Source organism: Hemitrygon akajei, chromosome 14 (genome assembly GCF_048418815.1).
Source record: "Hemitrygon akajei chromosome 14, sHemAka1.3, whole genome shotgun sequence".
Classification (NCBI taxonomy): domain Eukaryota; kingdom Metazoa; phylum Chordata; class Chondrichthyes; order Myliobatiformes; family Dasyatidae; genus Hemitrygon; species Hemitrygon akajei.
The window spans coordinates 94,467,172-94,493,474 of NC_133137.1; the positions used below are offsets into that span (position 1 = coordinate 94,467,172).

General features: G+C 41.1%; 1 protein-coding gene and 1 long non-coding RNA gene across 2 annotated transcripts in view; one reads left to right on the forward strand and one right to left on the reverse strand.

The window, feature by feature from the left end:
* Window positions 1-26,303, forward strand: part of lhfpl3 (LHFPL tetraspan subfamily member 3) — a 214,834-nt gene that overhangs the window by 130,025 nt on the left and 58,506 nt on the right. The window lies entirely within an intron of this gene.
* LOC140738804 (uncharacterized) lies at window positions 2,339-13,930 on the reverse strand. The gene is made up of 3 exons (XR_012101460.1): window positions 13,825-13,930; window positions 9,747-9,877; window positions 2,339-4,339 (listed from the first exon to the last, which is right to left on the reverse strand). It is a non-coding gene; the product is annotated as an uncharacterized lncRNA (long non-coding RNA).

A 26,303-nucleotide genomic window follows, 5' to 3' on the forward strand; every position in this document is an offset into this window, starting at 1 on the left:
GTAGCCTTCATTGTAAAGGTGAACTTTTTTGTGTCCGTTATTACACGAGTGCAGAGAAATGACTCAGAAGATTGTAATTCTTTGTCATTAACCTTATCAGAATTGTCCGTAGGCCAAGGCCTAGATCCTCCTCTTCCATCTAAGACCTCCTCTTCAAAAACCACCACACTGGACTGTCTTTGGAATGAAATTTCCCTCCAATTTTCTACTACACCAGCAGAGTTTCTTCAATCCCATAAGTCAGTCAGCAGCATATAAGTGGAAGTTGGGGGAGGTAATTCAGGAGGGAGAGGTTGACATCACAGCCCAAGTTGGGTGAGTCCATTCAATGCTTGGAAAACGCACTTCACGTTCCTCAACAGCCTTCCATCCTCCTCTTTGTGCAATACAGCTCTCATATCAGCCTACCGCCCTCCCCTCCATGCCATACAGTGCTCACCAATTATCAGCAGCTCTCCTTCTCACGTCAAATCAACATGGTCCACCTGCACACTGCCATACTGAGCTGAGATTGTTACCAGGGCTGCTCGGTCACTGTCCGTCACTGTGAGCGCTAGCATTGCGTGTTGCACCAAGTTCAAAACCATTTTTTTTATCACGATCTGTTGCGGAATCCTTAGCAACCTCTCACGGAATCTTCTCGGGTTCTGCAGAAACCCTGATGTAGAAGGTTGTTGTAGGTTACAATGGGACATTGACAAGATGCAGACCCTGGCTGAGAGGTGGCAGATGGAGTTCAGCTTGGGAAGTGTGAAGTGATACACTTCAGAAGGTTGAACTTGTATAAAGTTAATGGCTCTGGATTTCCAGCATCTGCAGAATCTCTTGTGTTTACGATTTTCTGTTGCGTTCCTCCTGCATTTTGTGTTAGTTTTTGGCAAGACTTTTTGCAGTGTGGAGGAACAATGTGACCTTGTGGTCAAATCCTATAGATCCCTAGAATTTGATGGGATAGCTAAGAAGTCATTAGTCAGGGGATTGAGTTCAAAAGCCAAGGGGTAATGTTACAGCTCTATAAAGCTCTTGATGAACCACACTTGGGAGTATCGTGTTCAGTTCTGGTCACCTCATTATAGGAAGGATGTAGAAGCTAAGGACTACTTAGAGTGGATGTGAAGAGGATGTTTCCTATGGTGGGGGTGTCCAGAACTAGAGGGGACAGCCTCAAAATTAAGGAGCAACCTTTTAGAACAAAGGTAAGGAGGGTTTTATTTTTAGCCAGAGAGTAGTAAATCTCTGCAGACTGCAGTGAAGGACAAGTCCATGCATATATTTAAGGCAGAAGTTGATAGTTTCCTGCTTGGTCAGGCATCAAAGGATATGGCGAGAAAGCTGGTGTACAAGGTTGAGTGGGATCCAGGATCTGCCATGATGGAATGGTGGATAAGATACGGTGGATTGAATGACCTAATGCTGCTCCTACATCTTATGGTCTAAGCTTTAGAGAGGCTGCAGAGGATGCTGCCTGGATTAGAGAATGTGTTTTATGAGGAAACGTTGAGTGAGTTAGGACTTTTTTCTTTGGATTGAAGGAGGATGAGATGTAACTTGACAGAAGTGTGTAAGTTGTTAAGAGGCATAGATAGAGGGGACAGCCAGTGCCTTTATCCCAGGATGGCTTGGCTAATTTCAGAGGATGTACTTTTAAGGATATTGGAGGAAAGTATAGGGGTAAGTCATTTTTTTACACAGAACGGAAAGTGCATGGAACTTAGAGCTGGGGGTGGTGGTAGAGGCAGATTTATTAGGGATATTTAAGAGACCATGGATAAAAGAAAAATGAAGAGCTACATTCGAAAGAAGGGTTAGATTGATCTTGGAGTACGTTAACAGGTCAGTACAACATTGTGGGCCAAAGGGCCTGTATTGTGCTGTACTGCTCTATATTCTGTGATCTGCTGTATGTTCTAAGAATCAAACTCTTATTAGATAATTGCAGGCCCTTTTTACGCACCAGTCTTTGTAAATGTCCTGAATAGTGGGTAGTTCACATCCACAGATGTCTGCACCACTCTCTGCAGAGTCCAGCGATTGAGGAAGGTACAGTTCCCATACCAGGCATTGATGCAGCCAGTCAGGATGCTCTCAGTTGTGCCCCTGTAGAAATTACTTAGGATATGAAGGCCCATACCAAACTTCTTCAATTGTCTGAGGTGATTATACACAATCAGGAAACACTGCTGCTCATGGACTGTTTGTCCTTCTCCCATCAGGGAGGAGACCACGCCAGATCCACCCCAGGACCACCACACTCAAAAGCAGTTCCTTTTCCCAAGCAGTAAAGCTGATCTACACCTCCACCCACTAACACACCCCTCCACACCCCGTACCACCAATACCTTATCATTACTGTCAGTGTCACCTTATGTTCAGAGACTCCTGTGCCTCCCATCACTTTATTGACAATTAATCTATGAATATAAGCTATCTTATATATTTATTGTGTGTTCATATTATTGTGTTCTTTATCTTAATGTGTTTGTATTTGTGCTGCATTTGAACTAGAGTAACAATTATATTGCTGTCCTTTAGACTTGTGCACTGGAAATGACATTAAGCAGTCTTGAATCTTAAATCTTGAACCTCACTGTTGTTTCTTCAGCAGTTTCATGGCAATGTTACATTAATTTGAAAAGGCAGATACCTTGACTGAAAATTGTGGCACAGCATTTGAGGGCTGAACCCACAATATAATAACTTTGAGTAAAATGGGCTGCCAACTAAACCATATTGACTTACCGAAAGGCTCAGCAAGTCAATGAGATCAACCACTTATTAAAGTAGTTAAATTATGAGACCCAGGTAAAGTGAATCTCGGGCTTTTAAAAGAAGTGACAGAGGAAATAACACCAATTCTGTTACAGTTTTTCAGTCCTTTTTGTAAACCTATTATGATGAAGCACTGGAGAATGATTAAGTTGGTATTACTGAAAAAGGAACAAAGGACAGGCAGAGTAACTGCAAATGCTCATGCAGATGACAATCAAATTACCAGAGAAAAGTTCTGAGTAAATGCATGGAGAGAAGGAAAGATTCATCACAATTATTGTGGTTTAGCTAAGGAAATTTAATTGAATTTTAGGTTGATATAGATCATTAGATGGGCCCAACAATGCTAAATGGAATTAAATACAAGGAAGTGAGAGAGTATGCATTTTAGGAAGGCATACTCCTTCCTCAAATCATCACATTTTCTGGAACTGCTGTTCGGCTGCCTCCCATATCTTTGTAACATCCCAAAATGATGTGAGTTACATTCTTTGGATCTTGGGCTAAGATGCCCCTTTGAGGATTACAGATATCTTAGACTCAGATTGAAGAATGGTATCTTTTAGGATCCTAGTAATGATCTCGGTTCAATTGCATCTACATTGTATGTTTTTAATTAGGTTGAATTGGTAGGTATCGAGTTCCTCAGCACCTATCCTATCAGTTCCTCACAGGGCTGAGGATCCTACTACTGAAGTATATGAAATTTTTAACTGTTGAAATCTTGGGCTGCATCTGACAAGAATCAGTATTTTTGAAGGCAGTCAAAAATGGTATTGACTACACAAGTCAATTGTGTAGATTGGGGTCAAATGTGGTCAGAATCATATCCATTCTCGGCTGGGTTTTGATTATAGTTGATTTTGCTCAGAAAGTACTCTTGCCTGACAAAACAAGTCTTTTGACCTATCAATCTCATCTCTATTAGGTTTCCATTTACCTGTTATCAGATGTTCATTACTTTTAGAGAGATCATCAGCAACATTTTGTCATCAAAGTACCTACAGTTCCTTGAAGTGGAGTGGAGTACAGTTGTAAAAGTATTTCTAATAACAAGTATTTCTACAACAAGAATTGTCACATAAATCTCTTGTATTTGATTATGTGGCTGAGCAAAGCCATTCCCTGCTGTGGCAACAGCTTAGGCTCTGTTCTCAACTGCTGAAATTAAAAGGTTAATGTTATAAATTAGTGTTGGTTTTGTTACATTCGAATGCTTAAATCTTATAAAAAGCAATTTAAAAATTTTCAATGTAATTGCTGTTCTACAATAGCTTTCATTTTCTCTTTTAAATTTAGTGTATCTCTCCTTTATTAAAGTGGTTCGTGAGCCTTCCCGGGAGTTTCCGATTTCTGATCTTCGATTGTTGAATCTTTCATAAATTGCTAAAAATAAGCACGTTTGAAATTCATGCATGAAAGTCAATCCTTGTTGATGTGTTAGCAAAAACGTTCAAATGCAGCGACATCTCTCTGAAGCTCAGAGATTGCTTGCTTGTTGAGCTGTTGTTGTGCAGAACCAAATATGCTGAATTTATGGACAAGAGGTTTTCTTTTGGATGCCAACACCCTAAAAATATCGGTCACAAAATTACAACAATAATAATAACTTCCATTTGTATAGTGCCTGTGACACAGTGAAACAGTAGAAAAACGATGGCCAGTTCACCACACTGGGCACATCTTACTGAACTGATTGCAGTCATTGCCATTCCATCCAAAATCACCTTAAGCAAGTTTTGAAGCTGGCATCTGACTGTCAATGCACAATACAATGCCATGCCTTCACATGGTAGGTGGTAGGCACTCTTCTCTTCCCCCATGCTCCCAGTTTGAGTAGCTGTAAAAACTCTCAAAGAACTGTGTAATTTGTAAACACTTACTTGAAAAATATTCAAAATCCATTAGTAACAATCATGTAATAAAGTAAAATTATTAAAGGAATTCAACTCATTTTCAAATGTTAAGACCATAAGACATAGGAGCAGAATTTGGCCATTTGGCCCATCGAGTCTGCTCTGCCATTTCATCGTGGCTGATCCAATTTTCCTCTCAGCTCCAATCTCCTGCCTTCTCAAGCTATCCCTTCATGCCCTGACCAATCAAAAATCTATCAGCCTCTGCCTTAAATATAAACAAACACTACACAGTTTCCTGTGGCAAAGAATTCCACAGATTCACTGCTCTCTGGCTAAATAAATTCCTCCTCATCCTTGAGGAGTTTTTCTTTGCTTTCTCTGAGTGAAGCCTCTCTTTGTTGAAGCCTCAAAGGACTTAAGATCACCACTTTGACTATGTCCACAGATGATGGCCACTGCACTTTGCCCTGTCTTCCTTTAATTTGCTCTAACTAATCAATCCAAAATGCCAACTGATTGCTGGTCAAAGCTCTATTATGCTGCCATGACCTGCTCCTGCCTTTTATCCTCGGACAATGGACCTGATTGAAGTTATCTCCTCTCCAAACTTCCGATGTCTGGTTTGGCTGCTGGTCAAAGCTCTATTACATAAATACTAGATAAAACTAATGAATGAAACACATTTAAATTCAAAATAATACTTACTTAACTTAATCAATCCATTAATTCACCTGTACTATTTGGCATGAGGAATCTATTATTGGAGTGCAGTCGGAATGACAGTGGCAAGGATCCCTGCAGAAGTTTAGAGCTTTCATGTTCACATGGAGCAATTTGGGGTTTAAATTTGGTCCTCCCCATAGAAGGTTGCAGATTGCTCATTCGGTTGAATGTCACATGGCATGTCATGGAAGTTCAAGTACTAACTATAAAATAAAGGATTTTTTTAAAACTCTCTCGCTGTCATCGGCATGGCTAGCAATTATTGCTTAATAATTGAACCTGAAGTGGAAGTATTAAACTGTTACCTGAACCTTTGCCATCCTTCTGGTGAAGATATTCCAGGAGAATTAGAATTTCTTTGTTGGGATTACTACCCAGTAGTGGTGAAGGGTGGTTCAAAGGTCAAAGTAAATTTTTATCAAACTATATATGTGTGTGTTTGCCAAGTGGGTGGATTTGCCAAGTGTAGTGGAATTGCAGATTGTGTGTTTTTGGGCTTATTAGGGTATTTCCCTGGGCATTTAGGAGACTGGCAGGATGGATGGACAGATTTGCTGGCTACTGGAAGGCTGCACGATCTTCTGCCGGCTGGAACAGGACATTTCTGTGTGTCTTCTCTCCCAATCAACCCCACCTGCTTCCCGAGCCACGACAATCAGGTGCTGAGTCGAGCTAAGAGAGCTGAGTGCAGTGAGCAGACACATCCACTGAGTCAGTGAGACAAGCTGGTGACCACTCTGTGCTTGCCTCACCCTTTCCTTCCTACAAAAGATCGGCCCAGTACATTGCGGGTAAAACCTTCCCGACCAGTGAGACATCTAAGTGAATCATTGCCATAGACAAACAGCATCCATCATCAGAGATCCTCACCACCTAGGCCACGCTGTTTTCTTGCTGCTGCCATCAGGTAGAAGGTACAAGAGCCTCAGGGCTTGCACCATCAGGTTCAAAAACAGTTACTTCCCCTCAACCATCAGGCTCCTGAACAAAATGGAGTAACTACACCCATTCTGTTTCTGGTGTTCCCACAACCGATAGTCTCACTTCAAGGACTCATTATCTTGTTATTTCATTCTCGTTATTTATTGCTATTTATCTATATTTGCATTTGCACAGTTTGGTGTTCATTGATCCTGTTTACAGTTACTATTCTATAGATTTGCTAAGAATGCCCACAGGAAAAAAATTCTCAGGATTATATGTGGTGACATGTATGTACTCTGATAAGAAATTGTACTTTGAACTTTGTTCCCTTGTCACAGCTATTTCTGTGATTCCCTCATACTACTTTTATTCAATTCTGATTTATGAAAATGTTAGGTTACAAACAATTGGTAATGGAGGAAAGTGCTGAAGAAAGCAGGTGGTACTCTTGGCTTCAACAGACGGAACTGATTACAGGACACGAGATTCTGCAGATGCTGGAAATACAGAGCAACACACACAAAATGCAGGAGGGATGTCAGGCTAGAGCTGGACATGAAGTTGGTGAGATCACGGCTGAAATATTGAATGCAGTTTGGTCATTATAATATGGAAGGATTGTTATTAAGGTAGAGAGAGTGCAGAAAAAGTTCACAAGGATGTTGCTGGGATTGGAAGGCTTGAGATATAAGGAGAGGTTGGATAATTTGGCACTATTTTCCCTGGGGAAAAGGAAATTGAAGAGGGACATCATAGAAGTTTATGAAATCATGAGGGGCATACAGTAGTGCTGGAAAATTTGTGAACCCTGTAGAATTTTCTCTATTTCTACATAAATATGATCTCAAATGTGATCAGATCTTCATGTGTCCTAAAACTAGATAAAGAGAACCCAGTTAAATAAATAACACAAAAACATTTAACTTGTTCATTTATTATTGAAAAAAATGATCTGATAGTACATGTATTAGTTGGAAAAATAATGTGAACCTCTGGGGTAATGCCTTCTATAAAAGCTATTTGGAGCCAGGTGTTGCAATCAATGAAATGAGATTGGAGGTGTGGGTTGTAGAGCTGCTCTGTCCTACAAAAAAGACACACAAAGTCAGGTTACTGACAAAACCTGCTCTTCTCAAGAAATATCTGTTTATGTGCATCATGGCTTGATCAAAACAACTTTCAGAGGATATTAGAAGAAGAATTGTAGAAGTGCATGAAGCTGGAAAGGCTACAAAACCATTTCTAAAGACCTGAGTGTTGATCAGTCCACAGTCAGAGAAATTGTCTACAAATGGAGGAAATTCAGTACTGTTGCTACTCTCCCTAGGAGAGGGCATCCTGCAAAGAGCACAACGTGCAATGCTGAAGGAGCTGAAAAAGAATCCAGGGGTAACAGCAAAAGACCTACGGAAAACTCTAGAACTTGCTAAAGTCTATGTTCACTATAAGAAAAACACTAAACAAGGGAAACACTGCTCTCCAAAACAAAAATTGCTGCACGTCTCAAGTTTGCAGAAGACCACCTGGATGTTCCATATGCTTATGCTACAATGTTCTGTGACAGATGATGCAAAAGTTGCACTCTTTGGCAGATGCACACCAGTATGTTTGAAGGAAAAGGGGCACTGTACACCAACACTAAAACCTCATCCCAACGGTGAAGCATGGTGGAAGGAGCATCATGATTTGGGGCTGCTTTGTTGCCTCAGGGCCTGGAGAGCTTTCAATCATTGAGGAATCAATGAATTCAAAATTGTATCAAGCCATTTTACAGGAGAATGTCAGGGTCACAGTCTGTCACCTGAAGCTTAATAGAAGTTGGATAATGCAATAGGACAATGATCCAAAAGACGTGAGTAAATCAACAACAGAGCGGTTAAAAAAGAAGACAAATTGTGTTTTGGAATGGCTGAGTCAAAGTCCTGACCTTAATCTTGTAGAAATGTTGTGGAAGGACCTGAAGCAAGCAGTTCATGCAAGAAAGCCCATCAACATCCCAGAGTTGAAGCAGTTTTGTACAGAGAAATCACCTAAAATTCCTCCAGGCTGATATGCAGGACTGATCAACAGTTACTGGAAATATTTGTGTCACAAGGGGACATGGAGACTGGACCCCAATGCAGGACGCAGGCACTGAAGTACTAGGGGCAGGACAGGAATAACTAAAAGATAGAACAAGATGGGGAGACCATGGCATGCAACAGTGATCCTGGGGTTCAGAGAGTTCATGGCAAAGGCAGGACCCTGGCTAGGCTAAAGGATGGGTCTATGGGACAAGGAATGCTGGGAGGATAGCCCCGTGGGCGGGCAGCATTACTTCAGCGCAGGGCCTGGCCTCCCAGGCAGGAACACAGGGGCCTGGGCAGGATGCAGGGCACAACCCGTCAGGAGCGAGGGGTAGGAAAGGGTCGGAGTCCTCAGGGTAGGCTGCATAGCTCCTGGGCAGGGTCACCTCCCAGGCAGGAAAACAGGGGCCTGGGCAAGACACGGAGCACCTGGGCAGGTTGCGGGGCACCACCCGTCAGAAGAGAGGGGTAGGAAAGGGCCAGAGTCCCCCTGCCAGGCAACAGCAGTCCAGCCTGCTTACCCAACAGAGGCAAGGGATCTGAAGGGAGCTCGGTCCAGGGTGACTACAAGAACAGACTTACAGAACTAGATGATTAACAGTGGGTACTCCAAGCCAGGGTCAAAACAGGCGAACAGCACAACGGCGCAAACAAGGCAAATCAGACAGAACAGCAGGTACAAGACAAACAGAGGAACAAGACAAAACAGGTTAGGTTCGGTTCAGAGCATGAGCATGAGCCTCCCTCCAACTAGACTCAGTCCCAGAGCCCCTATATATACACCTGCCAGCCGATAGGTGCACCTCCTTAAGCCAAGATTATCCTATTTGGGCTTAAGGGGGAAAGGAGGGACGGCTACAAGACCCGGAGTCCAGAGTCCGCGGACCGGATCAAGACCCAGAATGCAGGCTCCAGACTGGACCATAACAATTTGGTTGAAGTTATTGCTGTGCAAGGGAGTAACACCAATTACCAAAACCAAGGGTTCACATACTTTTTCCAACAAATACATGTAATATTGGATCATCTTTCTCAATAAATAAATGTTTTTGTAAATAAATATGTTTTTGTGTAATTTATTTAATTGGGTTCTCTTTTTCTAGTTTTAGGACATATGAAGATCTGATCGCATTTTAAGTCATATTTATGCAGGAATAGAGAAAATTCTACAGGGTTCACAAACTTTCTAGCACCATTGTAGATAATGTGGCTTGTCACAGACTTATTCCCAGGAAAGGGGAGGATAAATCTGGAGAACATGAAAAATAAGTGAAAATGACTCATGTTATAATAATATTTTTCACAGCCTCAGACCAAACGTAAACTCTTGATAGACAGTGAAAGATTTTTAAAGTGCGGTCGCTGTAAAAGTCTTTTATAAATCTTAAAATTAATAAATACATACCCGTAAGTTACTGTGCTGATTTTTGGTTCATCTCTCCAACCTATCAGCTTATTGTACCACACCACAGTTGTTGAAAACACACCTGCAGGCTCGTCTCTCCCAGATAATCGAGACACATGAAGATGCAATGCCTGCCAATAGAACACAAATGGAAAAGCACATGCTAACGTATACTGCATTGCTAAGTACATTATGTTCGTTCAGGTATAATAGCATGAGCTGGCCAATTTATGAGGTATGAAGCTGAGCCTTACATATGTGCAGTTTGATCTTTCTTTGCATGAAGTTAGCAAGAACGTACCCAGAGCAATGGTGACAAACCTACAGCTGCATTAGTGGCTCCGGATTAGAGAACAGAGAATCAATCTATGCAGCAAGAATTGGATTTGTGTGATTATAGGCAGTGATAGCTGAAATGAGTTTAGTACTAATATCATTCTGGGAAACTCTAGTAAAGATTTGATGAAGGGAAGAGTTTGGGAAGGTGAGGGAAAGCATTTGTGAAACTTGCAAAGATTTTTAAAGTTTTTAAAAAATTGTTGGACCCTGGAAATTTTCATCATCAAAGGAAGTACATGGATCTTCTGCAGTGTGGTCCATGAAAAATCTTCTTCTTGTGAGCCTTCCACTAAAAGTTTTAGTTGCACTCGTGGGCCAGGATGTTATGCACCTCCTTCTGTGACATTGAGAAGTGTGGGATCTGGGACAGAGATACCTAGCAGTCAAAGATTGGGTTGTCAGATCAGGATTAGGATATGGTGCTTTGGTGTTTGTGGCTTGGGGTACTTGTTTGACATCAGTTGCACCAAAATGCATCAATGCATATAAAAATACTGAAGCAAGTCTTAACTGAAAATTTGAGCTATGGTTCCACTTTAATTATAAGCTTCCCAGCAACCTGGATTGTTGTGGATGTGTCCAAGGTTTCCATCTACCTCCAGGGTAGGTGACTTTCTTAAATTTCCATTCAGATTGTGCACCACACCACTGCCTCAGAGCAGATATCGTCTGCCCAAGCACCCCCATCACCTACCTGACCACTGGTCATGTGCCAAGAACATTTCACCTACCTATAACATCTCCTCAAACTCTAGCCAATTCTCGCTTCACTTGAGATAGTGGAACCAGCTACCCATGGACTTCTGGGGCTTGTAGAATATTGAAAGTCTTTCAGTGTGCCAATCCAGGAGTCTTGTGTTATATGATGTAGTCGGTGATGGTGAAGGACTTTTTTTATTGATCACTGCTTATTCGCACTGTTTATTTATGTTTGTAATAAATAGTAATTTTATGTCTGCTTAGTCCTGCAGCTACAAAACAACAAATTTCACATCATATAAGTCAGTGATAATAAATGTGATTCTTCCTTATTTAAGAACTGCGGAGATTGTTGATTTTCTGTGAAGCTTTTTACTCTTTGACGTGCTTTTCAAGCTTTGAGGTGGTACATTTTGGGAGGACAAACTCCAGGGCAGCGTACAAAGTAAATGGCAGGTTACTTGGCAGTGTGGTTGAGCAGAGGGATCTGGGGGTACATGTCCACAGATCCCTGAAAGTTGCCTCATAGGTAGATAGGGTAGTTAAGAAAGCTTATGGGGTGTTAGCTTTCATAAGTCGAGGGATAGAGTTTAAGAGACGCGATATAATGATACAGCTCTATAAAACTCTAGTTAGGCCACACTTGGAGTACTGTGTCCAGTTCTGGTCGCCTCAGTATAGGAAGGATGTGGAAGCATTGGAAAGGGTACAGAGGAGATTTACCAGGATGCTGCCTGGTTTAGAGAGTATGGATTATGATCAGAGATTAAGGGAGCTAGGGCTTTACTCTTTGGAGAGAAGGAGGATGAGAGGAGACATGATAGAGGTGTACAAGATATTAAGAGGAATAGACAGAGTGGACAGCCAGCGCCTCTTCCCCAGGGCACCACTGCTCAGTACAAGAGGACATGACTTTAAGATAAGGGGAGGGAAGTTCAAGGGGGATATTAGAGGAAGGTTTTTCACTCAGAGAGCGGTTGGTGCGTGGAATGCACTGCCTGAGTCAGTGGTGGAGGCAGGTACACTAGTGAAGTTTAAGAGACTACTAGACAGGTATATGGAGGAATTTAAGGTGGGGGGTTATATGGGAGGCAGGGTTTGAGGGTCAGCACAACATTGTGGGCTGAAGGGCCTGTAATGTGCTGTACTATTCTATGTTCATGTATATATCCAGCATGAAAATAAGTGCCAAGGTAGTGTAGCAGTTAGTGTGACGCTACTTCAGCTCAGGGCTGTAATGATTTGTAACTCCAAAACATTAAACTAATTAAAAGGAAAACCACAGAACTGGGGATAACGTGCTCACTTTTGTTCTTTACTTTAGCGAGATGTGCACCTGTGACATGGTGGCATAATGACATATGCCATTCACTTATGTGCTTATATATAAACAATGAATGATGTAAAAATGCTTGATCAATCATGTATATACAATATTACTCAAATATTAAATACAGAATACTCCTCCCTGCTGAGTTGTGAGCACCAACTCAATATAGAATACATATCAACTTATATACATACATATACATTATTACTTATTTCAGTGTACTGTATAATACAACTACTACTGTCTCTAGACATTCACAGCATTGTAGATTTTAAATTGTCCTATTCAGACCTAAAAAAAATTAATCTCTGAGAAGGATTTCTTACTTGTAGGATAACATCTTTCCTGTTAAGGGGGAGTCACTCTGCTTGGCAGGTGAGACTTGAGGCTGTGAAACAATCTCAGGTTCTGGGGCCTCCTCCGTGGTGGTTCTAGAAATTGATCCTGGGACACCTTCCTTCTCTAGCAATTCACTGTGCCAATGCAATGTAGGCCTCGCCCAGAGGTGGAGAGGCACTGCTCTTGGCATCTGCTGGACGTGTTGGCATCCCGAACAGTTCACGGCAAGTTGCTCACTCTGCTGATCTATCCCAGGCCACCAGACTAAGCTTGGACCCAGTGCTTTCATTTTGACCATGCCTAGATGACCGGCAACACTTTAGCTCTTTGCATGGATGGTACAACAACTCTCAATCCCCACTAATGGCAACCCTGTTGAGGGAAAATTCATCCTGGCACTGGTAAAAATGGGGGAACTAAAGTATTCACTGCATATTTCAGCCATTCTGGGTGCCATGTAGACCTGAGACACTGTGGGGTGTTTTCTGGTTTCCCTCTGGGTCACCTCCGCTGTAATAGGGAGACTTTTCATTTGCTTAGGAGAGAATGTGTCAAGAAGAGTGTCTTTTCTAAATTTTTCAGGTATTTCCTCTTCCACGGGTAAGCAGGACAACCTATCAGCATTTCAATAATTAGCTGTCCTCTTGAATTCAATCTTATAGTTGTGTCCTCCTAGAAACAGAGTCCATCTCTGCATTCGTGCTGCTGTTAGTGGATCACACTTCTCGGAATTGAAAATGGATGCCAGTGATCGATATCAGTGTTCTGCCTCTAGAGATGCTATTTGTTTTGTACAAACATTACTTACTGTTTGTAAGTGGTTTTTATTGTAATTTCCTGTGGGTTAATTCAGATTTTGACTTGAAGCACACACAGTAGAAAGACATCCATCTCCTTCCACTCTTCATTTATCCTTCAGACAGCAATACCTGTGAGTCTTAAGCTTTCTTAATATTGGTAAACATTTACAAGATGTGCTTTAAAGGAAGTATTATGCTTATCGTTTATCATTATCAAGCTGTCACTGTAGCCCAGTGATGCCCAATGAGGACAGTTACGAGTCCTGAGAAGGTGTTAGGGAAAATAGAAGGCATCGGACAGATGTTCAAGATTCTTGGGGTGGGGGGGGGGTGGTAAGTGGCACCCTAATTTGAGGCACAAGACCTGACCGACCATGTCAACTCACTGCTGTCATCAACATCCAATAGACATTCCCAATTTGTGTCAATTTTTAATTTTAAATTAGACCTGTTCATGATAGATAAACACTTGCGGCACAGTCTCTGTGAGTCTGAAGGCAGTGAAGCCTTGAATTCTAATCCTGCTAAGAAACAGAAACTATAGAAGGTGAATCCATACAATGTTACGTACCTGGAGTATGGGTTTATTCCATTCCCGTCAGATCAGCAACAACCCCATGTGTCTTATGAGCCATGAAACCATCAAAATTGCAGGAACACTTCCGTCAAAGATGCCCTGAAAAGGCTACTTATGGTATTACTCAGTTCAAGATGATGAAAGAAGAATTTTAAAAGCTTTGCACACTCGAGTCATTTGCCAAGAAAGCTAAAAATGACCTGGATAATGATTTCATTGCTTCTTACAACATTTCCAAAATGACAGCAAAGTGTGGCAAATCTCATACAATTGGTGAAAGATTAATAATACTTGCTGTATCAGAAGTGCTCAGCACTGTCCTCAGAATGGATACCAGTATGTTAAAATCAGTTCCTCTGAGTAATAACTCGGTGGCTCAACATATTGACAAAATGAGTGAAGACGTTGAGTATCAACTATGCACAGAGCTACAAAAAACAGAATTTGGGATATAACTGTGTGAGATGACGAGGCATTGCGAATGACATATGTACGGTTTATCAAAAATGGAAAAGTTTATGAAGAGATTCTCTTATGTAAAACATTAAATACAATTATCAGAGGAGAATCAATCCACAACAAGTTCAAAATGTATATTGAGGATAAAAGTATTTTGATTAGGAACATGATTTCTTGTGCAACAGATGGAGCACCATATATGACAGGTCGTCATGCTGGTTTAGTGGCATTTATAAAAAAAGAAATTCCAAGTCTGTTTGCAATCCATTGTGTAATTCATCGTCAACATCTCACAGCCAAAAACCTCAGCCAGGGACTTTTTTCAAGCATGACTCTTGTAATATCCGCTATCAACAGAATTAAAGCTCATCCATTAAAGAGCAGAATATTTTGTCGGTTATGCCAAGATAACGATGGAGTTTGAACGCTTGCTTCTTCATGCTGAAGTGCGTTGGTTGTCAAGAGGCTGCTGTTTAAACATTTCTTTGATCTTTTTGACACTGTGGTTGAATTTTTGCACAAAGTCAAGAGCTTGGGAAACAAGATTGAACTTCTGCATGGAGATGTGACATACCTAGCCGTTCGGTATGACAAAATGATCATTCTAAATATGAAGCTGCAGGGTGAGAATTTACTTTAATCCACACAGGAAGTGCAGTCTCCACTTGTATCAGAAAATTGGAAATAAATAAGTAAAACTTTGGGAGAAGAATGCTCTCACAGTTTCCCTGTATGGGTAGTATGGTGCTCTCTTTCACAGACGGTGATTTACAAGCGTACTGTTTATACCTGCAGTCACTGAAGAAGGATTTTCAGAATCAATTCAATGATTATTGGATAACTGACCCATTTCTATTCAAAGTGGAAAAGTAGGAAGAGAATTGTAAGAAAAAATGATCAAAATTTAGAATGATGAAGAAGCAAAAATGCTTTTGAAAAATGTTCACTCTTATGGTATGTGGTTACACCATCATATGAAGTTTCCTGGTCTTTGGAGAAGAGCCAAATTGCTCTTCATTGCATTTCCATCCTCCTACCATGTTGAAAGAGGCTTCAGTGCAGTGAACCACATACTCACAAAAACAGAAACTGCTTAGACATTGTTATTTCATGAGGACTTAAGGCTTTTGCTGTCACAACTTGAACCAAATATTTCAACTCTTGCTAAAACCCATCAAGCTCAAGGATCACGTTGATATTGAAACTGCTGTACAGTGCACAGATACTGTGTAAGCTAGGTTTAAAGACAAATAAAAAATTTAAAGCAGAATCATTTTTCTCATGTTAACATATAGTAGGCATGTTTTTACATTATGGGGGTGCCAAAAAGTATATTGTGCCTAAGAGGAGCATTCGTAAGTATGATGATGCTTCGGGGGGGGGGGGGCACTTTGACAAGTATGAAAGTGCTTTAGGGGGGCTTTGGGCAAAAAAAGATCAGGAAACATTAGTCCACATCATAGCTATAAAATGTTGTTTAACGCTGATCATGAGAATTATTGATAATATTAGTATATTCAGGTGCATGACAATTCTGTATTAAGTCTAATACATGTTTTATTTAACTTTCTGCCAGGTCACAAAGTTTTCTTGTTTAAAGCCCTGAAGAAAGTTTCCGGCTAGGGTGATTTCTGAGAAGGTGTTTAACTCGCTGCCTTGCTTTGTACACAATGCACTGCAAGGACAGTGGAATCAGTAAAGATAGTAAACTCTCTCCCATACTAGTTGAAACATTTTACACCTCAGACCAGACTCAAGGCCTTTCTGTCAATCTGTGCATAATTATTCTCTGCAGTGATAAAGGAACATGATGCAAAGGCCATGGGGTATTCACTAACACCACTCAAAGCATGTGACATGACTCCATCTATACTATAAGGCGAGGTGTCACAGGCAAGCTTCACTGGACGATGTAGATGTGTGAGTACAATGTTTAATATTTCCTTTGTCTTTTGTAAAGTCGTCTCACCTAAGAAATAGGAGCAGGAGTCGGCCATCTGGCTCATCGAGCCTGCTTCGCCATTCAATAAGATCATGGCTGATCATGCCATGGACTTGTCTTCACCTACCTGCCTTTACCCCATAACCCTTAATTCCCCTACTCTGCAAAACTCTATCCAACCTTGTCTTAAATTTATTTATTGAGGTAGCCTCCACTGCTTCATTGGGCAGAGAATTCCACAGATTCACCACCCTCTGGGAAAAGCAGTTCCTCTTCATCTCTGTCCTAAATCTACTCCCCTGAATCTTGAGGCTATGTCCTGTCATTCCAGTCTCACCTACCAATGGAAATAACTTTCCTGCCTCCATCTTATCTATCCTTTTCATAATTTTATATGTTCCCATAATATCTCCTCTCATTCTTCTGAATTCCAGTGTGTTCAGTCCCAGGTAACTCAATCTCTCCTCATTGTCTAACCCCTTCATCTCTGGAATCAATCTGGTGAACCTCCTCTGCACCATCTCCAAAGCCAGTATATCCTTCCTCAAGTAAGGAGACCAGAACTGCATGCAGTACTCCAGATGCGGCCTCACCAGTACCCTGCACAGTTGCAGCATAACCTGCCCACTCTTAAATTCAATCCCTCAAGCAAAGGCCAACATTCCATTTGCCTTCTTGATAGCCTGCTGAACCTGCAAACCAACCATGTGTGATTCATGCACAAGCACTCCCTAGTCCCTCTGCACAGCAGCATGCTGCAGTTTTTTTTTTACCATTTAAGTAATAATCTGCTTTCATTTTTCCTTCCAAAATGGATGACCTCACATTTACCAATGTACTCCATCTCTCCATCTGCCAGACCCTTGCCCACTCACTTAACCTATCTATATCTCTCTGCAGACTCTCCGTATCTTCTGCACAATTTGCTTTTTCACTCAATTTAGTATCACCAGCAAACTTAGATACACTACAGTCAGTCCCCTCTTCCAGATTGTTAACGTGTATCGTGAACAGTTGCACTGACCCCTGCGGCACACCACTCACCACTGATTGCCAACAAGAGGAACACCCATGTATCCCAACTCTCTGCTTTCTATTAGTTAACCAATCCTCTATCTATGCTAATACATCACCTTCATTCTCTGCATCTATGCATCACACTGCTTTGTCCATTGCCATTTCTTCCCAATCTGTAGTAATGAGTGGAGGTGGGTGGAGCACAGTAACCAGGTTTGGCAGGAACCTGTTATAGTAATTGACAAATTCTATAAAGGACCGCAACTATGAAATGTCCAGTGGCATCCACCACTGCTTGAATTGTCTCAGTACACTTGTGCAATCCTTGTGCATCAATGGTGTGACCAAAGTAAGAGATGCTTGGTATAAAGAATTCACACTTGATGCATCATGCTCTGAGTCCATAATCATCCAACAACTGGCTTGAGATTTTGGAGATGTTCCTAAGTCTACTTTGCTGAGGTGCCTTCCTCCAGAAAGGTTTGCAAAAATATGAGACCGTAAGATATAGGAGCAGAAGTAGGCCATTCAGCACATCATGTCTGCTCCACCATCCAATCATGGGCTGATCCAATTCTTCCAGTCATCCCCACTACCCTGCCTTCTCCCCATATCCTTTGATGCCCTGGCTAATCAAGAACCTATCTATCTCTGCCTTAAATACACCCAATGACTTGGCCTCCACAGCTGGTTGTGGCAACAAATTCCACAGATTTACCATCCTCTGACTAAAGTAATTTTTCCGCATCTCAGTTCTAAAAGGATGTCCTTCAATTCTGAAGTTGTGCCCTCTTGTCCTAGAATCCCCTATCATGGGAAATAACTTTACCATATCTAATCTGTTCAGGCCTTTTAACATTTGGAATATTTCTAAGAGATCCCTCCCTCATTCTCCTGAACTCGAGGGAATACAGCCCAAAGGCTGCCAGACGTTCCTCATACGGTAACTCTTGCATTCCTGAAATCATTCTCGTGAATCTTCTCTGAACCCTCTCCAATGTCAGTATATCCTTTCTAAAATAAGGAGCCCAAAACTGCACACAATATTCCAAGTGTGGTCTCACGAGTGCCTTATAGAGCCTCAATATTATATCCCTGCTGTTATATTCTATACCTCTAGAAATGAATGCCAACATTGCATTTGCCTTCTGCACAACTGATTCAACCTGGAGGTTAACCTTTAGGGTATCTAGCACAAGAACTCCCAAGTCCCTTTGCATCTCTGCATTTTGAATTCTCTCCCCATCTAAGTAATAGTCTGCCCATTTATTTCTGCCACCAAAGTGCATAACCATACACTTTCCAACATTGTATTTCATTTGCCACTTCTTTGCCCATTCCCCTAAACTATCTGAGTCTCTCTGCAGGCTCTCTGTTCCTCAACACTACCGGCTCCTCCACCTATCTTTGTATCATCAGCAAATTTAGCCACAAATCCATTAATACCATAGTCCAAATCATTGACGTACATTTTAAAAAGCAGCATTCCCAACACCAACCCCTGTGGAACTCCACTGGTAAACAGCAGTCAGCCAGAATAGGATCCCTTTATTCCCACTCTCTGTTTACTGCCGACCAGCCAATGCTCCACCCACACTAGTAACTTCCCTGTAATTCCGTGGGCTCTTATCTTGCTAAGCAGTCTCATGTGGCACCTTGTCAAAGTCCTTCTGAAAATCCAAGTACACCACGTCTACTGCATCTCCTTTGTCTACCCTGCTTGTAATTTCCTCAAAGAATTGCAATAGATTTGTCAGACAAGATTTTCCTTTCAGGAAATCATGCTGGCTTTGGCCTATCTTGTCATGTGCCTCCAGGTACACCATAATCTTATCCCTAACAATCAATTTCAACAATTTCCCAACCACTGATGTCAGGCTATCAGGTCTATAGTTTCCTTTCTGCTGCCTCCCACCATTCTCAAATAGCAGAGTAATATTGCAATTTTCCAGTCATCCGGTACAATGCCAGAATTTATCAATTCTTGAAAGATCATTGTCAGTGCCTCTGCAATCTCTCCAGCTACTTGCTTCAGAACCTGAGGGTGCATTCCATCAGGCCCAGGAGATTTATTCACCCTCAGACCATTAAGCTTCCTGAGCAATTTAGTCGTAATTTTCACTGCACAAACCACACTTCCCTGACACTCTTGAATGTCCAGTATACTACAGATGTCTTCCACTGTGAAGACTGATGCAAAATATGCATTAAGTTCCTCTGCCATCTCTGCATCTCTCATTACAATATCTCCAGCACCATTTTGTATTGGTCCTATATCTACCCTCAATTCTCTTTTAAAAAAACTTTTAGTATCTTCTTTGACATTAGTTGACAGCTTCCTCTCATAATTCATCTTTTCCTTCTGAAGGACCTTCTTAGTTTTCTTCTGCAAGTTTTTAAAAGCTTCCCAATCCTCTATCTTCCCACTAGCTCTGGCCTCCTTGTATGCCCTCTCTTTTGCTTTTACTTTGGCTCTGACTTCACTTGTCAGCCACGTGTCCTTCTTCCCTTTGAAAATTTCTTCTTATTTGGAATATATCTGTCTTGCACTTCCCTCATTTTTTGCAGAAATTCCAGCCATTGCTGCTCTGCTGTCCTTCCTGCAAATGTCCCTTTCCAGTCAACTTCAGCCAGTTCCCCTCTCATGCCACTGAAATACTGACACATTGGATTTTAGTTTTTCCCTCTCAAATTTCAGTGTGAACTCGATCATATGATGATCACTGTTCACTAATGATTCCTTAACCTTAAGCTCTCTTATCACTTCCGGATCATTGCACAACACGCAGTCCAGCACAGCCGATCCCCTAGTGGGCTCAACAACAAGCTGTTCTAAAAAGCCATCCCTTAGACATTCTACAAATTCTCTCTCTTGAGGTCCAGTACTGGCTTGGTTTTCCCAGTCCACTTTCATGTTAAAATTCCTAATGATTATCATGACATTGCCTTTCTGACACTCCTTTTCTATCTCCTGCTGTAATTTGTAATCCACATCCCAGTTGATGCTTGGAGGCCTGTTTACAACTGCCATTAGGGTCCTTTTTCCCTTGCCATTTCTTAACTCAACCCATAGACCCTACACCTTCCAATCCTATGTCATCCCTTTCTAATGATTTAATATTATTTCTTATACACAGGGCCACACCACCCCCTCTGCCTACTAACCTATCCGTCTGATACACCGTATATCCTTGGATGTTCAGCTCCCAATGGCAGCCATCCTTTAGCCAAGTTTCAGAGATGGCCACAATGTCATATTTGCCAATCTGTAGCTGAATTTCAAGATTGTCCTTTTTATTTCTTATGCTATGTGTATTCAAATACAACACTCTCAGTCTAGTATTTGTTGCTTTCTGTTTTAACTGCACCATGTCTCTATTGCCCTGTAACTCATGCCACTGGCTTTGATTCAGCCTCATCTCCTGTCTGTTCTTTCTATAATCTCTGTTGCACACTATCTATCCTGGGCAGAGGATATTGATCTACTTTCAATACTGGATTAATGGTGACCTTAAAGTCACCACAGATCCTGACAGGCCGATTCTTTTTGGCTGTTGGGACTACTGACGTTATCCATGGGTGCCACTCAACTTGAAAGAACTTCTTCAGCCTCTGTGCTATCTAGCTCACAGGCTACTTTGTCACAGATGGTATGAGGAACCAGATGGTATGGCATTTTCATTCAACATTATTTCACCCTTGGTACTGTATGTTTGAACTTTCCAATCTCTCTCCAGTAAGCTGCCTCATCGCCACCTCTGATTTGTCCAACCACAACAGTGTTGTCAGCAAGAGTGGAGGTGGCATTGGAGCTGTGCATGTGCCTATAAAGAGTAGAGCAGAGAACAAAGCACACAGCACTGAGGTGCACCTGCGTTGGTAATCAGTGAGGAGATGTTCAATGTAACAGTGACACTCGCTAAATATCAACAAAGTTAAAGAGCTGATGGTTGACTTCAGGAAGGGGAAGGAGGGTGACCATGTGCAAGTCTACATGGGGGATGGTAATGGAGAGAGTCAGCAGCTTCAAATTCTTGGGTGCTAGCATATCAGATGACCTCTCCTGCGCCCAGCACATAGATGCAATCATAAGGAGAGCATGCCAGCGTCTTTACTTTGTTAGCATATAAAGCGTTTACACATGTCACTGAACACACTTACAAACATCTACAGATGTAGTGTTGGAAGTATTCTGACTGGTTGCATCATGTTTTCGGATGGCAATTTGAATGCACAGAAACATAAAAAGCTGTAGAAAATAATGCTCTCTGCCCAGTATATCGCAGGCACTTCCTTGTCTGGAACTGTTAGCATCTACAGGAGGTTCTGCCATCATCTAAGATTCCCACAATACAAGCTATGCCATCTTCCCACAGCTACCATCAGCCAGGGAATACTGAAGCATGGCATCGCACACCAGCAGGTTCAAGAACAGCTACTTCCCTTCAACTCTCTGGTTCTTGAATCAACCAAAAAAAAAACCCCTAATCATTATAGTTTAGCAATACTTTGCAGTAAAATTAATGTTTTTGTTGTAATTGTATTTTCTCATAAAAATTGTGTATAATTTATGGTTAATTTATGTTTTTCTTGTGAATGCTGCTTCTGTGATGCTGTTGCAATTAAGTTTTTCAAGGGACCTGTTGTCGCGGTGTGCACTGGCAATACCTGAATCCAGGTGCAGAGAGAAACAGACTCCCATGCAGAGACGGAAAGAAGATTTTAAACATGGGAATTCCAACAAAACATCGGTGGCTAAACGGGGTGACACTACGAGACGAGTCATTCTTAAAACAAGGACCCTGCGATAAGTGCTAATCAGGAGTCTGCTTGAAATAATCACAGAACACAAAAAAAACTTGTGTCAGTCAAAATAAACGTAACAGAATTAAACAGAGAGCACAAGGGCTTAATGACTCTAATTAAAACAACAATGAACGAATACAGGTGCTCTAGAAACCTCAGAGCCCAACGGTGTACAGCTCACCACACAGGCTCATGAAACCTATTCAACATGTATTTGTATATACATGTATGACAATATACTCGACTTCAATTTTGACTTTGGCCTTCACTGGGGTTGCTTCTCTGATATGACCCAATACTTAGAATACACCAGTCCCAAATATGCAAATGACTTCACACCCACGGATGTCGTCTCTGGTGGGCATTTAGCTGAAAGTTTCCTGGCATCAAGTCTCATATAGGCTGCACATAAATCAAGAGATACGTTTTGTAAGAAAAATTGAGGAGGATGTTAATAATAGATGCTAGGGGAGACCAAGGCGTATGTACGTATGTGGACGTACATACGTACGTCTTCATCAAGAGCTTGTCTTCATCAGATGAAGAGTATGAGAGTTGGGACATCATGTTCCAGCTATATGCATAATGTTACTGTGAACTGGTAAATACAGAGCTGGTTGAGTAATTATTTTTATCTGTCTGTTTTAATTATCAGTACTTTCTATTTCAAGTAAAAATATATAATACGATTTATTTTTCCATTAGTTAAATATATTTGAAATACTTTTAAATAACTCTGATTATTGGAGAAGTTTACAAAGAGTTGAAAGGATATTGATAATAGAAACTGTTTAAAGGCCATCTTGGCTTCTAACGCTGGCTATCGCAGGATCCAGATCCACCCTCAAATGCCTAATCATAGCTTTAAACTGCATCACTCTTTACGGTGGCTAAACATTGAACTCAATGGTACAGAGGAGTTAAAAGAAGGCAAGTGCAGTCTTGGGAAAAGTTTGGGAACCAAGTGCAGTTAGATTATTGCTGTTTTTATATTGTGTAGTTAGCTAGCTGATGTTGATAAAAGTGACAATTTGTGGTTCAGAAAATAGGTATTTCAAAACAATGTTTTGAATAATACGAGTCTTTAACTTTTATTAAACTTCTTGAGCCTGTTACAGTTTCATTCATTGGGTTTTCAAGGAAGTATTTATGCAACCTAACTGTTTTGTTTTATAAAGCAACTGGGATTTAAGCGAATCTCTAAATGTGTTGTTGTTAGTGCAGTATTTGTTAAGTGAAGTGGAAAATCACTATGTCCAACTGAGGTGTAGAGAAATTCAGAAATCATAAAAATGTGGTTATCCTTTTGCTCAACTCATGAATACATCAATAGAGAGACCCATAACAATTACACTATTTCATGCCAAGACGAATTAGGTTTGGGCCTCACATAATATAACTATTTGACTTTTAGTCAGCTCGGTTTCCTCAAGGGAAAATTTTACCTAGCAAATCTGTTGGAGTTCTTTGAAAAAATAACAAGCAAGATAGACAAAAGAGAATGGGTTGATGTTGTGTAGTTGGATTTTCAGAAGACCTTTGACAAGGTGCCATACATGAGGCTGCTTAACAAGCTACAAGCAATGGTATTACACAAAAAATAATAGCATGGATAAAGCAGTGGCTGATTGGCAGTAGTCAAAGAGTGGGAATAAAAGGAGACTGCTCTGGTTGGCTGCCAGTGACTAGTGGTGTTCCACAGGGCTCTGTGTTGGGACAGATTCTTTTTAGATTGTATGTCAGTGATTCAGATGATGGAATTGATGGCTTTGTTGCAAAGTTTGCAGATGATATGAAGATAGGTGGAGGAGCAGGTAGTTTTGAAGAAGTAGAAAGCCTATAGAAAGACTGAGACAGATTAGGAGAATGGAAAAAGAAATGGCAGATGGAATACAGTGACAGGAAGTGTATGGTCATGTACTTTGGTGGAAGAAATGAAAGGGTAGACTATTTTCCAAATGGAGAGAAAATACAAAATCTGACTAGCAAAGGGACTTGGGAGTCCTAGTGCAGGATTCCCTAAATGTTAATTTGCAGGTTGAGTCTTTGGTGAGGAATGCAATGTTAGCATTCATTTCAAGAGGACTAGAATATAAAAGCAAGGATGTAAAGTTGAGACTTTATAAAGCACTTGGAGTATTGTGAGCAATTTTGGGCCTCTTAGAAAGGAGCACTGAGACTGGAGAGGATTCAAAGGAGGTTCACGAAAATGATTCCAGGTTTGAATGACTTGTCATATGAAGAGTGTTTGATGGCTCTGGGCTTGTATTCACTGGAGTTCATAAGACCTTATTGAAACCTATTGCATGGTGAAAGGCCTTGATAGAGTGGATGTGGAGAGGATGTTACCTATGGTGGGAGAGTCTAAGACCAGAGGGCACAGCCTCAGAATAAAGGGGCATCCTTTTAGAACAGAGATGAGGAAGAATTTATTTAGCCAGAGTACAGCTGTGGGATTCTTTGCTGTAGACAGCTGTGGAGGCCAAGTCTTTATGTATACTTAAGGCAGAGCTTGGTAGATTTTGATTGGTCAGGGCATGACAGGATACGGGGAGAAGACAGGATATTGGGGCTGAGAGGAAAATTGGATCTGCCATGATGAAACGGCGGACCAGATTCAATTGACCAAATGGCCTGATTCTGCTCCTATATCTTATGGTCTTATAGACCTAGGGACTTAAATTGATAGGTGGTTATACTATGGTTGGTGTTGGGCTATTGCATGGAATTCTGTTGTCCATACATCAATCAAGAACTGGATAATTAATATTTGAATGTATGTACTTGGGGCTTCAGGATCAAGAGGTATGAGTTTTCCTGCATTTTTGTCTTTTCTCAACTGGTCTTTAGCATTTTGGTGTGACTGAGATTGTCCTGTACTGGATAAGCACCTAAAGTTTATTTCTGATGATACTTTTTGGGACTTGTACTCCATTTTATGCATCTTTGATATCTTTAAATGTTCTAAGAGCCACCAGAGTCACGCAGCATAAGGACAGGCCTGTCGGCCCATCATGTCCGTGCTGACCGTCAACTACCTGTCTATACTGATCGCATTCACCGGTTCTTGGTCTGTACCTGACAATGCATTAGTTATTCAAGTACCTCTTTAAATCTTCTGAGGATACTCACTACAACCAAACTCCAACTGTCCTCTGAGTGGAAAAATTCTTCCTCTGATCTGCTGGAAATGTTCTACTCCTCAATTTAAGCCTATAGTCTTAGGTACTTCAGCCATATGGAAATGTTTCATACTGTCTAGTTTATCAATGCTGCTCGTAATTCTATGCATCTCCATCTGGTCTCCCCTCTTCCCCACCTGCTTCTATGAAAACAGACTCAGCCTATCCAATCTTCCGTCATTACTAAAATATCCCAATGCAGGCAATAGCCTGATTAATCTCCTCTTTACATTTTCTAGCACAAAATACAATTTCTGTAATGTGTCAACCAGATGTGCGCAGTGTATTCCAGCTATGGTCTAAACAATGTTTTATAAAATTGTACCAACGCTTCCCTGTCCTTACATTCCACCTCAAGTAATGAAAACAAGTATCCTGTATGTCTTCTTCACTGTTTTATCTAACTGTGTTGCATTTAAACAATCTTTGAACATACATCAAGGTCCCTACCATTCATGATATAGGTCCACTGCAAAATGCTTCACTTACACCCATCTGCTATCACCTTACCCATCTAATCAGCTGATCAAGACTACCTACCTCATGTTACATCACAAATTTTCTATATCCTGCTGACTGTTGGGAGGTATGTAGTATAATTGCAGCAAAGTGATTGCCTTTTCTTTATTTCTAAACTCTGTTTATAGTGCCTTATTTGAAGAGCAGTGGTCTCCTTGATCAACAATGCAATGCCCCTTTCTTTTGCATCTTCCCCCATCATGTCTGAAATTCCTGTGCCCTGGAATGTCGAGTTGCCGGCCCTGCCCTTTCAACCATGTGTCAGGGATTGTAAACCTGTCTCAGTGGTCCCATGTGCTAATCAACATTTGATCTTGATAAATTCAAAATAGAAAAGCTTCCACCATCGGATTTGTTTAAACTTGTGGGGACGCCTGTTTGGATGGCTTCAGATCAATTTTCATAATGTCAATAACTCAATAAAATGGTAATGTTTCTTTGAGCCTTTGAAAGTTGATATTGAACTTATGTCTGTTTTGCACTGGTATTTAAGCACCTACACACTCAAACAACGGTCAGAGGGTATTAGCCATAGGAGATCACCAGAG